This window comes from Neopelma chrysocephalum, unplaced genomic scaffold (genome assembly GCF_003984885.1).
Source record: "Neopelma chrysocephalum unplaced genomic scaffold, ASM398488v2 Primary Assembly neopelma1_22, whole genome shotgun sequence".
NCBI lineage: Eukaryota > Metazoa > Chordata > Aves > Passeriformes > Pipridae > Neopelma > Neopelma chrysocephalum.
The window spans coordinates 30,935,776-30,952,156 of record NW_020897689.1 but is presented as its reverse complement, the minus strand read 5'-3'; the positions used below and the strand labels follow the sequence as shown (position 1 = coordinate 30,952,156).

The window sequence follows — 16,381 nt, the reverse complement described above, 5'->3', positions numbered from 1 at the left end:
TTTTGGGCAGTTTTCTTGTGAGAATCTTCCTCCCCACCTCATATTGTCATGATAAAAACATCAAAAGAAAGAATCCACAATAAGATCGTGTTATTGCTTAGCTTCTCACATATAAGTTTCACGTTATAGCTCAGCAAACTTGCAAAAATACTGTATCTAAAAAGAGTTGATTAACATTTTAATAATCAATGGTTTTAATTAAACACACAAATTAAATTAGTTCCATTTTCTTGGCAACTGCAGCCACTTCAAGGAAATATTGATTTTACAATTGTCATATTAGTTTCCTAAATGTTTTATTTATCTTTTTTTGCCTCTTTCGCTCCTTTATTCTGTAGCCAAAAAGGAGTAGATACAAAAGGCCATGTGGATTTTTTTCCTAAAAGAAAAGGGTCTAGCAGTGATGCACCATTCAAACATACTCAGCTGGAGACTGAAATGCTCTTGATATTATATGGCAGTTGACAGAAATATATTAAAGCATATTTGCCAAAGATGAATTCTAGTTTTCTACAGGCAACTGAATAATGCCTGTGCTTCACAATTGTGTGGTATTTCCCACCGAGAATACATGAAAGAGTCTCCCTTGTTTCAACCTACAAAATTGCTTGGCTTGGACAGAAGGATACAAACTATTAATTTTTTTTTAATTAGCAAGTCTTGTGACTGCATCTTCTATGATTTCTGCTTTATTTCTACCTTACATAGCAGAAACTTTACTGCCCAAATCTGTGATCTTTCACATCTCTTCTGCATAGGCTCACTGTCTTTTGGAGGATCCCTAAACTCTTTGATTACTTCTCCCCTCTTCCTTCAATTGCTTAGATTAGGGGGTCATAATTTTTAATGTAAAATATTATCTCTCTTTGTCAGTCTTGTGCCTTATTTCAGACATCGAATTGACTGGCATCAGTTAATTCAGCACTGTGATGTCCAAATTTTGTTCATTAATTAAGTTTACATCAAGTTATTCTGCTCTGATATTCATTCAACCATGCTATCTTTAAAAAAAATTAATAATAATCCAGAATTATTCCTGAAAACCTATCTTTTCAGTCTTTCACAGTGGTTGTTAAATATTTTCTTGTTTATGAAGTTCCTCCTTGAAGGCACGTTTACATGCACACTGCAGTGCTATTATGAATACAAAAGCTATCTTTAAATATAATAGCTTAGAAACCAGAAGTAATTTTGCCACCCCACAACAGAGACCTGCATAAATTAATTCAAAATGTCAAAAACCATCATGGTACTCCAGTCTGCTGTGACAAGGTTGTTTCAGACTATAAAAAGCTCCCTTTTAAAAGTAATGCAGTTATGTGAGCAAAAAAAGCTGATGTAACCTCACCTTGATAAAACCTGCTAGCCCTTTGAGCTATAGTAGTGCTTAATCATAAATGTTCCTGTGAATTCTTTATATCCAAAAGAATAGAGTATACTCATAACTGCTATATAATTATTTAATATTTTAAACCCATTGCAAATCTACTGAGCATCGCACTCCAGAGAACATCCACTCATATGCAATAGTACTAATTACACACTTCAACTAGAGTGTTTTATGTACTTACAGCTATGCACTTTCCTGTATAGAAAATACTCTCTTATTTTTCCCCTGCATACACACACACATTTGCAATATCACAAGTTACATAGAGGAGGCTTAAAAACTGACATGGAGTGGTCAAGAGAATTGTCTGAACTTTTGCGTTTGGGAAAAAATATTCCTTGTCTTCTCCCATGTTCCTATGAGCAAGAGAGGTCAACTTCTAACTCAGTGATTAAGGCTCGTTTTATCAGAGACTCATGTTACCATGACAACACAAGTGGGATCAAAGTCAGTTCTGTGAAAGACAACTGAGCTGTTGCCAGATGCCTCTTCACAAAAATCCAGCAGAGCCTCAAGCAATTCTTTACCATCCAAGAGACATCTGGGCTTCTCTGGCATTCCCTTACCCATTTGCATGGGCACAGGTTGGTCCTCCAGGCTCATGAGTACATGTCCTGAGCAGTACCAAAAGAAAGAAATGACTGGCAAATGAGAAGAGAGGGCTGCATGATATTTCATGCTTGACATACCCTTCATGCATTGATTTCCCTCTGACCACATTTTCAGTGAGTCCCTTTCAATTTGCGTTTCAAAATGGGTAGTCAGTGTATTCGCCAGCTCCTGATGGCAAGCATTTTATAAGAATGTTCTAATTTATACCTTCTTGCTGAGGTTCCTGTATTCACTTTTCAAGAATTGTTTAAGATAAGTGTGGGTTCTAAAATGTAATGTGTATAAAGGTATGTTTTAACAATGAAAATGAAACTGCCATCTCATTGTCCTACAAACAAAGATGGAAGATTACAATAGTAGCCTCCAAGTGAAAAATCATCCTTTCAAATTTTAAAAGTATTTTCCTAGCCTCAGCTTGGACCTGGAATAAGAGCAATTAGACGCACTCCATAACATAATAGAAAAATTAACAACTTACTAATTAAATTTTTCAGGGATAAAATTCCTAGGCTTGTTGGTTGAAAATAATTAAAAATTTTAAAGTAAAAAAAAATTATCAGATCTTTGATGCATCCAATTTTTTTCCCTCATGATAAGGATTTGTTTTAGTTTAAATAATCCTTAGACATGTCTGGACTCTCACAGCTGCATCAAAGCATTGTCACATCAAATGGTCTGATATCTATAATGGTGCCAGTAGATTTATTTGTTGCAAGGTTTTGGTCTGGAATCCTTATCCCAGAAAAGGATCATAAATACATTGTAGTAAACTAATCCTAACTTGTTTAGGCAACATCTGAGCTGTGCCCATGTTCAATGAACTCCAATTTGATAAGCTGGACCACTGTGTTAAGATAAGTGTGATCTTGTAGAAAGCACTTTTGCAGACACAGACCAGAAGGTGCTGGTGGACAACAACCTGATCACGAACCAGCAATGCACATTCATGGCAATAAAGGCAAACTAAGGGCATTGCCAACAGGTCAAGGGAGGTGGTTCTTCCCTTCTGCTCAGCACCATGTTGTGGTTTAGGAAGGGTATTCTCCAGTTTAGTAGTCCCACTAAAAAAACCACCCTCTGACCTTCCAATTGGCACACAAAGGGCAGAGATCACAGGTTGAGATAAGAACAATTTACTGGAAAAAAGCAATGAGATAAGAAAACAAACAATAACAGCAACAATATTAATAACAAAAGGTATATGAAAAGAAATTTTTCACACAGAAAAAACACCCGATAATAGACCATACCGGACAGCTCCCTCCACCATGTTTTATAATTGGAAGGAACTCCTTCTTCCCAGAAGAGAGTCCCTTTCCCCTGTCCCCAACTCTGATGTGAGGTGGTATAGAATAACCTCTGTGCCCTAGCCATGCCCCCTCCCAGTTACTGCAAAAAATTAACCCTGTCCTGGCCAGAACCAGGACAACCAGTAAGACATGTCTTTAGTCTAAACATCTGGATCTAATTCTATGCTCCCTAGAACAAAAGAGATGTGGAAAGAGTCCAGTGAAGGGCCACAAAGATGAGTAAGATAAGAGCTTGGAGCATCCCATGTAATAGAAGTTAAGAGAGCTAGACGTGCTTACATTGCAGAAGAGAAGTCTCAAGAGTACATTATGAATATGTATAAATATTTATTGGGGGTGGGAGGAAGGAGTGGTAAGGAACAAAGAAATTAGGGAATAAGCTGTGTTTCACTCAATGCATGATATGGCTGGCAGCTCTGGAACTGATAAAGCTTGTTTTATTCACACTTGCAGTTTCCAAGGCAGTATGATAAGAATAATTAAACTTCAGAGTCTCAGACATCAATCACAGTACAGGACCAGATACACTACCTTTCTGTGAAGATTTTACTATCTGATCTCAAGTAGAAAACACACTATCTCAGAAAATGATTTTGAAAAGCTGCTAGGAAGCCAATTCTGACTCCTTTACAAGTAGTTGATCTCCAGCTAAGCCATTGGTGTAATTTAAACTTGCCAGATTTAAATGCAGAGGAGAATGAGTCATTCCCTTGTGTAAGCAAGTCTTTGTACCCAGGACAGGAATATTAAAATCAGATCTTATCATACAGCTGTGAACACTACAGAATATTTCTGTTCTGCATGTAAATGTTGAAAAGAATAAAAGCCTGTTAAGGGACCAGACAATAATAGAAGATCAAGAGAGACAAAAGGCAAGAAATTAACAAAGAAAATACAGGAAGGAACAGCAGGTCAAAATATCATTTAAAAAAGGGGCAAAAAAATGGTCTCCAGGGGACATTTAGACTAATTAGATATGAAAAAAAATACTATAGAAAATGCCACCAGGACACCAAAGTCATGAAACAGACAGGAGCAAGAGAAGTGATGAAACTATACATTCAAATAAGAAGAAAATCAGAAAGAAAAATTGAAGAAGAAACAAAAGAGGTAAGATTTCACTCCAAGGGGCACAGTAGATAGCAGTCTGGCATTTTCTCCATATTCCCATCTGAAGTAGAGATCGTTTGTTTGAAGCCCTAATGTAGGACATAGACAAGAAAGAGGACAGTGGTCCCTGGAAGGTGTCGAGGACAAAAATGTTGCACCACTAAAAAAATTGAGAGTATTAGCGCATGAGTTTCCAAGTGGTCGAGATATGGAACTTCTCAACAGTGACATATATGGATGTTGAACCCCACTGAAACTACTGAAATCCCATTGAACTAGAAAACCTTCATTTGAGATGCTCAGTCAGCCTTTTAATGCTGGACTGTAAACGTCCCTTAAACTACCTTAAGTCTGCCTTGCTGTACGCAGCTGACACTGCAAAAGTGTAACTGAAAAGGGTTCTGAAAGGTTCTGAAAAGGGCTGAAAAGGTCTTTCAGTTCACTGTTGGGGACAGGGGGGTGGGGGAGATAATCCTCACTGCAAGCTAATACTTCTTGGCCAATGCCTTCACAGAATCCAGAAGATGTAGGGACCACCATTTTTAGAAAGAGCAAGTTAAAGGCTCTCAAAAAAAGATGAAAAATAGTGAACCTGTACAGAACTTAACTTCCCTTGAAGATGATATATTTAGCTTTCAGGATCTAGGGCAACCCGTTGGGAAATTATGACAATGAGCACGCTTCCAAAGGTGTCTGCAGTAATGGTAGGGAGCTGCTAGCAAGTATCTCTGCTTCCTGGGGACCCATAGTGCCCAAGGGCAGATGCCTACAACTTGTCAGCCCCATTTGTTCTTTTATTCTACCACTCCGATGGGGAAAACAAGACAACCTACATGTCTTAAGTCATCTAGCTCCCACACCATAGACTACAAAGCTCCTCTTTAGTCCTGGAGGAGAGTTCGCTCCAAAACAATTGTTCTGAAAAGCGTTCTTGTTTTGGAACAGTGTGTTTCAATGATGTTCTCTTTCCCTGAAAATATGCTAGGAAATTTTTGTATGCTAATGTAATTGCAGCTAAAAGGCTCAACCACCTGTAACACTTTCTGCATGTTTGGAATATTTTTGTGAGTAATTAACTCAGCTGTTACTCTTAGCGACTCTGAACCTGGCAAAAGTCCTACGTGGTCTCTGAAACATCACCCCACAGGGTGTTCACATGTATGGCCTCCCAGGCTTTGCAGCCCTAGTGGATCATCTAGCTCTTTTCTCTTAAATTCTTTAAGCTGGGGAAGAGGGACGTTCATAGTCTTGCAGAACAAGGTGCTGGAGGAACTAACCTTAAAAAGTCAGTGAAAATAAAATGTTGCTCCCGTTTTCCTACTTGTTATAGTAACTAGGAAAACAGGAACAGGGATGCTGAATGCATTGCCGGTGTCAAAGCTAGTACATAACAAACTTCATCAGTCAATTTATAACTCAAACCAGTTATTTTCAGACATCAAGTAGTTTTACCATGTGAATGGTAACATCCAGTGTTACCTTTAGTTCTGTTTTCAAGGTTTTCTATACAACTGTGACAATACAATGCTTCCTCAGTCCTTGTGGAGTTGGGTTTTTTGTTTGTTCGGTTGTTTTTTTTTATTTTGGGATTTTTTTTTAATTTTAATTTTTTCTTAATGGCAGGTGGTAATTAAAGGTAAGAGCTAGGAAAGTTGCCAGTAGGCAATACTGTATGTCTCTGACAGAGATGGAAAAGAGAACAGTGTTTGAAAGCAGGAGTGAAGATGGGAATAAATTCTTCCTCACTTATATTTCCGTGCACATTATCAAATCTTCTGCAGAGTATGCACACATGCACTAAAATCTCCTTCACGTATGTGGAGAACTTATTTTTTATTGCATGCTGGTTTACATAGGCTGAACAAGGTGATAGAGAGATAGCCACTGTCATGTTGGAAATAATTTAAACAAAAGTTTCTTGCCTTTGGAAGATTTTCCTTATTGGACTGTAGACAAGCTATAAAGTTGGATTTATTCTATTCTTAAATATCCTTGATTAAGAGTGGAGGACAGGATGTGGAAATGTATTGAAAGCCCTGCTTCTCTGTCCCTGTTAGAGATAAACAGCTGATAAAAGAATCTTTATTGAGATATGTCACTAAAGGGAATTGTACATCCAAAAGGATGAACAACTGCACCATTTCTGCAAACACCTGCATTTACAGCTGAGAAAACGCTGCATTATTTAGGTCTTATTTGTCATATCACCAAATACCTCAGGCCCTTTCCTCTCCACATCTTTCCCACCACCTTTACTAAATAAAGAAGCTTAATTGCTCCTTCTGATAAGTCTGAAAGATCGTTTTTTGCTTTCATTCATTTTATAAATGTGACTATTTCTAGCTGGAAAAAAAAATTACTAGCATCCATTAACTATTTTAGGTATAATCTCTTTTGTTCAATACTTTTTTCCATCCTATTTTTCTCTTATATAATACTTGTAGTGAATTCTGATTAAAACCACTCTCACAGAGCAATTCAGAAATTACAGCATGCAGGGAAATCCACTAGCTGATTTCTTTGTGGTGGGGGACAACACTATTCATATGGGCACAATTTGACCTCCTGAAAAAACTGAAACAGGTATTTCATAGAGCTGTGTGATCTAAAATGGGATTTTCGAGAGAGACATTACAACAAAGATGACTTCTTAAGTTCATTTCAGCAATGGTGTATACGTATATGGATGTGTTCATGTATACATAAGAATATATAAGAATTTTAAATCCATAAAAACTAAGTGGTTTTTAATTGATGTGAAAATCTCCTTATCATAAAACCTCAAGCACTCAATGTCTAGTAAATCTCCTTAGCAATAATAACACACCCTAATTTTAAGTCACTGGAAAATTGCATAGAATAATTATTATATATTTATTTTCTTTTTAATTAAGCATTAATGCTTGAAGATGCATAATACATTTGCTTGTTAGTATACCATTACTTTCAACACAATTTCTAAAGACTTGTAGGGTATCGTAAACTGACACGGGGGAGATAGACATGATTTGTTTTCCAACAGTGCATGAAGATTCAGACTAGCAGGAAGGTAAGCAAGGGGTTCAATCTTAGCAACACACTTTCAGTCACTGATTAGTCATGTGTGATTTTTTCTGCTGGCTTTTTCTATCTCTTGCCTCAACCTAGAGTCTTTAGTCTTGATCTTAACTTCACTCAAAAAAATTTCTTTTTCTTTTTTTTTTGTAAAGTTTATGTGATGCCTGCTCAGCTGGTGCTACGAAAAAAATTCAGGAGCCGTAAGCTGGGGTGAGATAAGAAAGGGTTTAATTATGCCAAGGCAATAGATGTTACGACGCGCGCCCGGGCTGTGCCCAAGATGTTACATTTATAGCAATATCTGGCTAATCCCAAGTGTGTCCATCCTCTAACTTTTGGCCTGGTCCACCCCCTGGCCCGCCTCTCGGAATTGGGTCTGGGGTGCTTCTTGGGACCCCCTGTTCATCATCTTCATCATCTTCAGCGTACAGAGAGCAGGGTGACCCAGTTCTTTGACTCTGTCCTGCGGTTTAGGCCAAGATACAAGCGTTCTCCAAACAAGACAGGGTTGCCTTGACAAGAGACTAAACATCATCTACTGGATATGGGGGTAGGGTGATATAGGGAGTATGGAATGTATAAACTAAAGGGTACTATGGGGAGGAGGGAGAAAGGGTTTCTAAAATCTACTTCTATTACCTATAAAACTTATAAGGTAGAAAAATAAGAAAATCATTATGGGTTTAAGGCATCATATGTTAAACATTTACAGAAGGTATTTGTACCACATAGACTGAAAATGTAGACCTTTGTCTGCCTAACAGACAGCAAATCATCCCTGACCTGAATGCAGCTACTTAAAGCAGGGGTTGTGCAGGCTTCACCGAAGATTAACATGGACCTGACTGGACTAGGACTGACCATGTCAGGGCTACGCTAACTCAAAATATCCCTTTAGAAGCTTTTATTAGGACAGCTTTTTACATTGTACTGCTATCAAGTTTCATATTTCTTTCACTTTCACAGAAAGAAATAATACCTATCTTCCCCTGGGTCTGAATTACATTTTAGAGTTGGAATCAAACCCTTCAGGTAGGACAATTACAAGTATCTTACTCATTCAAATATATTTTACTGAAAACCATGAATATTCAATGATATCTTATAGCTTGTATTTAATATCAATCTTTGTTGTTTCTGAAAAAATCTTTTTCTTCATAGATAATTACTATCCACAAAATGCTATGCCATATAATATGCTAAGTTGGTGACTGTGTACCATCAATTAACTTTATTTTTCATTTTACAGAAGGACAGGAGGTTTCTGTTGGCAGATCTTTCATTACATAGTGCACATTCAAAAGTAAAACATCAAGAGTGGTTCTCAGAGAATAATTTTCTATTGCTAATGTGTGTGCAGATTTTTCCAAGCATCAAGACAGGAGGTGAATATGACTTATCACTGTTTCAGTTATATCTCAGTAGGATTTCTGAATGAGACAGACACACAGCACTGTATCTTCCAAAATAAATTTTTAAAAAAGCAAATTTGTAAAATGCAGTGTAAATCTAGCACGCCAGGTTTTCCTTGTTCCCTCCCCCCAAATGACATCTTAAATAACTCTCATAGTATAAATATTTTACATATGGTTTTCTCATTTTATTTTGTTTCACTGTAAGCTCTCAAGGACAGGGATAATGCACATCTGTGCTCCACAGGATAGCAAGCACACTGTTCACACATAACAAACAGCACCATACCAGCTATCTGCCTGTCCTGTAATGGGAGTTAATTGATATATCATATTGCACTGTGATTATTCTGTTCTGCAAACTTTCCTTTGCACATTTTAAAGTCAAGCTTGAACTTTGAAAACCTAGATCTGGATCACTGTATTTTTGTGAGCCCAATGTGTTTCCACACAGCTAGATCTCAAGAACAAATGTAAAAATTCTAACAATTTTTAAAATTTCTGGCTATCAGAGTCTAGTTTCAAAATGTGTATTTCTTAGGTTTATATTCACCAATTCTCTGTTGCAGCCATACCAAGTGAGAGATACCTGCTTTTTATAATTATTGGTAAAAGACACCTATTATACCATCTGAAAACTGTCTAGATGATCACTCTTTCAATGAAATTAGCCTAAATAGTTGCAGAGAAAGAATGGCAGTAACATAAAAAGGAGAAACAGTATATCTAAAAATTAAGACAGGCTAATGTTTACTAAAGGTGTGGATGAACTAGAGAGAAAGGGGACTCGAGAGACTGTAGTAACAACCAGAGAGAGCAACATCTGGTTACTCCAGACTCAGATTCAGCAGTCTTGACCTTGAAGACATACAAGGGGAGTAAATGCAGAATGCTTCACCTTAACACCAGTATGGCCTTTGCCAAGACATCCCCTGTAGTAGATAAATTTCTCATTTATTAGCAAAGTAAAACACAGCCTAGCTTCTCTTTGTAAGCAAGGACTTTTGGCCACACAAGTGCAGCAGTCTGATAGCCCATAACAGAAGACAGTGATTGCAGCAGACAGAATAAGCACTGACAGAGAATATAGAGAAAAGGACATAATTTCAACAGAAAAGTCAGTCTGGTATAAAAACAAACTTCCTCCCCAAAATTTTGAAAATCTTTAGAAATAGATGACTTTCACTGAGGTTTTTATACTTGAAAATGTTCAAATTCTCATTTGTCATTTTTATATTGAAGTAATGTAGGAGAGAGCACTTAGAGGTGGAGAACAACGAAAGAACTCCACATCCTATTAACAATCATTGAAAGTTATCCTGTGTGTTCTGAACAGTTTAAATAAATGTTGATGCCTCCTGACACACCACAGCACAGTCAGTCCTCACATCCTTCCACCAAACAACACAATATTGGCTGACATTGTGTTGCAGGGATGTGCTGTTTTTTCTATGCGTAACTACTTTGTTACACCCAGCTTGAGGCTACTTTTCAAATTTTTAAAGGAAGAAGGCAACTATATCTTGATTTCTGAAGTGTAATTTAACTATTTTACTGCCAAGGTCTAAATCATGTTCTCATCATTGGAATCAACAATTGGGTTCCAATTCTCATTATTTCATGTATAGAACATAAATTTTGTTAGGTCAGAACTATCAGTGATTGCTAAGTGAGTTATTGTAATGCATTGCAAACATCTCTATTGAAAAGGTTCAACATCGGTAATTCTTTAGTCATTCATGGATAACAGCACTGAGATTTGAGGGTTCTTCTTCTGTCTCTCTCCCTCAACTACTATTAAAGAGGAGACATATCAGACACTGGAGTGGGGCTGCTTTACACCTCTAGGATATTCTGACTAGATTGAGACTGCAAAGTCTTGCTGAAAACCTACACGGTGCTCAGAGGTCCTACAGGTTACCAGTCACCTTGCTGGTGCCCAGACTCCTGAAGATATTGCTCAGAAAGATCCAAGATAAACCATCAGCTTGTTACCTGGGTCATAATAAACTTACATCTGTTTGTTAGAAATCCTTCCAAAAGAGGTCTAAAGCTCCTCTGAATCACCTGAGATTAAATGATGTGGATCAGACATGGCTAACTGTGAAAATTGGCTCAAGATCCAGGCTTACTTCAGAGTCTAGATGTGTGCCTTTACATTTATGTCAGTGCACCTTTGTGACCCTATTCTATCTTCTTTTCTTCTTACCAAGCATGCACACTGATATATATCCAAGCAATATACACAGTCCTTCTGCTTCGCACAAATACTTATTCGTCACTGTGGGATGGCAGTATTTTGATCTTCTTCGAGTTTCACTTCAAAATCTCATCTTACTAAACTGCATATGTTCTTCCTACTACAAGATTCAGCAGCAAGATGCATTAGTTTCCTTCTCTTTTTCACCAACTCTATTGAGGCCAGATTTTGAGATCCTTACTGTGACCTTTTCAGATGAATGTTAAGTGAACTGCATCAATAAAGAAGAGGCCACAGGATTGTGTCTAATCCTGTGTACAGTTTCCGGCTTCAAGTGTGTCATCTGCAGCTTTGCCAGTTTTGCTCTTTGGGCGAAGTTATTTGAGCTGATATTCTGAAAAATTTGTGCAGTCGGTATTGTCTTGCCAAAGAGCCAAGGCATTGCAGTATCCTTTCATCCTCACTTTATTCCTGAAGCTCATTTTCATTCTTGGGTGAGTTATAGGACTAGAAAATTTCTAACAATCCCCTGGTATTATGTGTGAGAATATATAAAATCTCTTTCATAAGGTGCTGCTGGAGAGAGTAGTGAAAGGCTGTTGCCTTTATGTTCTTGTGATCCATAGCTGTAAGGTTGAACTAATGAGTCCATAAAGAAAAGGTTAATACGTGGGTCTTTCTTGTGAACGCAATATCTAGGGGCAGAAAGATTATGCTTTGATCAGGAAAATGTCTTTCATAATCACTGGGATTTTTTCAGTTTTAGTACTTGAGATACAGAGGCCAGAGAACAGACAAAACAGTGCTCATCAAACTAAAATAAAGCATGCAATAGAATAGAGATTCTGTGAAAACTGAAATGAAGACCATATCTGAAAGAACTACAGTCACACAGAGAGATTTTCCTATAAACTTGTACACAGCAGAGATCAGATTCACACCATCCTCTGCCCTGCTGCTTCTCCACATCTTCACCAAATGATGGTCTTGTGATATCTGGAGATGGCCAACAAAAGCTGGGTTTGTGGCACACATAAACAAGACAAAAAGATACTTCTGTGGATGGGAATAATGGGCTGACAGAGATCCACACAAAGGTGTACAGACCTAAGATTTTAAGAAGAGTCTGGATTTGGGGATAATATTGTTGGAAACCATTGTCAAACTGTATCTTATCAAGTAATCATACCTAAATGGGACCGACTTTGTCTTTTTTTCATCATGGATGAAAACACAGCTCCCACTTTCTGAAGTCTTTAATTTATTTATGTAACATATCTGAGAAGGCAACTGTTTCTCCATTAAAATCCATTGAATCTGAAAAACGTATTCTAGCTACTCAAGATGTTGACTTTATACACAAGCATAAATACTTCTTTGATAGTTAAGTTCACCTTGGTTAAATTCTATTTGTAACAAAGGCTGTTAAAAAGAATTTTCTATTTAATAATGTGTTTTCCCCATGATCTCTAATTGAAATCTGTACATGTTTTCTCCTAATAAGTAAACTGCAGGCTGGATAGTTTCTCTTGTTGCACAGCTACATCTAACAAAGATGCCCAAAACTGATATATTTTGCAAAGCAACAAGTTCTGTCCATGAATGTCTTGGTTCCACCCCCCCACCCCCCCAGGGGTCCCTGAGTTAGAAATGGTTAGTTCCAGTTGAGATTCCAGCCAGGAGGACCAATAGCAGCTGTTCTTTTTTTTCGCTCCTGTGGAATTAGATATCACAACCGCCAGAAGTGAGTTGGCAGAGTTGGCAGAGTCAGTCTGCTGCTGTGTCTGAGTGAGTGTGTGAGAGAGAGTAGCCGAGGGGTGGACGGAGGCCCCCCCTACTCGGGGGGGGAAGGGCCTGTGCCCCCACAGCTCTGGCCAAGCTAGGGCTGAAGGTAGGATGTAAGAATGAGTGTCTGTTGTGAGGGAAGAGACTCACAACAGCTGGAGGTAAGAGGGAGGGAGAGAGGCAAGCTCCTTGAGAGGAGACCAGGCCCTCTTCCCCCCCCCTTTCCAGCCAGACTGCAGAGCTCGGGACAGTTCGTAACTGGACCGAACACTTGTAGCAAACAGCTGAGCAGGGGCTTTTCCTCTCACTGTAAGTGGGAGTGGATGTGAGGCTTAGTATTTTGAAGCTGAGCCAAAGGAGACAGGCTGTTAACGAAAGCAGGTCAGTGCCAGGGGAAAAAAACCCCAGGCGAAATTGAAGACAGACCAAAGGCAGGTTTGGGGGAGCTATGGGAGACATGGCTACTGAAATAGAAAACTACAGCAGCTACAGAACAGAGAGAGAGAGAGAGAGAGAGAGACAGAGAGTCACACAGCAGAGATTGGCGTGGAACCAAGGAGCACAGACTCAAACTATCTTCTTGGACTTCATGAGGAAGAAAAGACTTCAGTAAAAAAAGCTGGAGGATGGTGGAGGGGTGGATCAGAGGAAACCCTTTTCCCTGGAACACCCCAATGAGAGAAAGACTGTTTACCTATCAACCTGATGGCTTCTCCTGGACTGAATTATGGGAGGGGCTCAGAGAGATGATAGAAGTGTGTAATATTATATATATATAATTGCTTTTAGCTTGTACAGTATTTATTTGTATAGGAATAAATGTATATATTTTCCCTTCCCCCTACAGAGGTGTGCTTGCCTGAAAGTCTCTCTTTGGTGTTGAGGTAAATTACGAGGGAGGTGGGGGAAGCTTGGAAACTGGATTTTTGTGGGGATCAAACCACCACAATGAAGCATCTAAATGGAATTTAGGAAAATATTATCGGCTCGTGAAGATAAATTCATAAAAATTAACATAATGCCAAGATGTTTAGAGTGCAGAGATGAGCAACTGGAGGGAAAACACTCTTGGGTTCGATAATTTCTTAGTTTTAATCTTAAATTCTTTTTGTATCTAGAGATCGATGAACTTCTTCTAGACACATGGAATACGCTAAATAGCATGAGTTGGGTTCCAGGCTTCAGCAGTTTTCTTTGTCAGCTTCATGAAGAAAAATTACATTTGTGAACAACATAGATTTTTTTTTACTTAGCCTTTACATCTACTATACTTGGGAAATATCCAAGGATAAATTAGCCAGCAGCACAAATTAGCTTTTGTGGCAAAAGTAATCTGTATCTGACTATTTGTAGACATTAATATACCTAACAGAATAAGTATACAAGCTGATGGTTGTTTCTCTTCTTCTTCAGTATCATTGACAGGGAATTTTACTGAAGACCAGTGTGCCTAGTCTTTAAATAGAACCAGAAAAATATTTTTATAGTACTCTGAGACATGCAATTTGAGAACAGGAACAAAGAAATTGCTCTGCTCCTGCTCCTGAAATACAGCCTAAGTGACCTAAAAAAGAAAGACTGGGGAAAGATCCAGTGAGGTGTAGGCTACTGCCCAAAAAAAGCTTTAGCTCCAAGTAATACTCCAAAATGGGATGCTCTGATAGAAGGGATGAACATAAAGCCTGGGAGGTTCTTGCACTCTCTCTGAATGGGACAGTAATACTGACACAGCACCAATTCAATCATTAACCTGTAAAAGCCTATTCCTTGTTGCTGAAGATATTGTGAAGGTCTTTTCTAAATAAAAATAAGGGATTCTTTATTTAGGCTTGACAGCTAAGAAAAGCATGTAATATAAAAGCACTGTGTCTCTTTTCCACAACTGAGGGTGTTCAGTGGGAACGGTTTTGAACACAAATCTGCAATAAACTACCAATTATGAAAAGAACCCAATTAGCTTGTTCTTGAACACTGAATATTTGCTTTGCCTATATTTTCTTTATTATGCACTTGAAGAATGAGGTAAAGGTAATTGTGGACATCAGAGGAGGGAGGATTTTCTTCCTACTTTCAAAAGCAAAGCCAAAAACCTTTGGAATAGGTTTGGCTCACTGTGATAGATAAAAAAACCAAAAAGGAAAACTGTGGTGCAGTCAACACACTGGAGGGAAGGGGTGCCATCCAGAAGGACCTTGACATGCTTGAGAGATGGACCAATACAAACTTCATGAAGTTTAACAGAGCAAAGTGCAAGGTCCTACACCTGGGTTACAGCAATCCCCAAACACACTTAGAAGTGATTGAGAGCAGCCCTGCAGAGAAAATCTTGGGGTATGATGGTTGATGAAAAACTCAACATGAGCCAGCAGTGTGTGCTCACAGCCCAGAAAGCCAAACAAATCCTGGAGTGCATCAAAAGGACCGTGGCCAGGAGGTCGAAGGAGAGGATTCTCCCCCTCCACTCTGCTTGTGAGACCCCACCTGAAATATTGCAAATAGTTTTGGTGCCCCCAACATAAAAAGGACATGGAACTGTTGAAGCAAGTCCAGAGAAGGGCCACAAAGTTTATAAGAGAACTGGAGCACCTCCCTTACCAAGACAGATTGAGAAATTTGGGACTGTTCAGCCTGGAGAAGAGAAGATTGCATGGAGACCTCATAGCAACCTTCCAGTATCTGAAGGGGGCCTACAGGAAGACTGGAGAGGGACTTTTCATCAGGAACTGTAATGATAGGACAAGGAGTAAGGGGTACAGACTGAAAGAGGGGAAATTTAGGCTGGATATTAGGAAGAAATTCTTTACTATGAAGGTGGTGAGACACTGGCACAGGTTGCCCAGGGAGGTTGTGGATACTCCAACTCTGGCAGTGTTCAAGCCCAGGCTGGATAAGGCCTTGAGCAACCTGATCTAGTGGAAGGTGTCCCTGGAGGTGGGGGGTTGGCACTAGATGATCTTTAAGGCTCTTTCCAACTCTTAACTCTCTAAAAGTGGAATGATAACAGTAAAACACATCTATAATTAAAAATGCTGACAAGAACTACAAGCCAAGCCCATGCTACACCAAAAATAAATGTTTCAATGACTGTGTATTCTATTTTCATATCAGAAAAGTTCCCTGATTTAAATTTCGGTGTAGCATTAAGTTGACACTGTAATCTAGTTATTGTTGCTTCTTGATGGACATGCAGAATTGGGAACAGAGATGGTGTCCTTATTCATATGTTGGATTTAATGCTTTTTATCCAGGTATGTTCCTTGTTAGATGAAAACCACAGCATTATGTTAAGCTACTTTTAGTGACGTATGGTTTTGCAAACATACATTATAAATCTTCTTCATTTGTAGTTTACGTGCAATATTCCTGTTCTCGCCACAGTTTCTTGTCTCCTAAGACTCACTTCTTTTTTAACACAATGCCTTTGAGTGGCTTTCTGTGAATACTGTCTGTTGTTTTCATACCCTCTCTCTTTTATTTTCATTTGTTTGAGAGATCTTTTTATATA

General features: G+C 38.5%; 1 long non-coding RNA gene across 1 annotated transcript; it reads right to left on the bottom strand.

Annotated features, from left to right (window-relative positions):
- Positions 1–382: 382 nt before the first annotated feature.
- LOC113963155 lies at positions 383–15,544 on the bottom strand. Its single transcript, XR_003532665.1, has 3 exons — positions 15,455–15,544; positions 10,837–10,838; positions 383–394 (listed from the first exon to the last, which is right to left on the bottom strand). It is a non-coding gene; the product is annotated as an uncharacterized LOC113963155 (long non-coding RNA).
- Between the last annotated feature and the right edge of the window lie 837 nt (positions 15,545–16,381).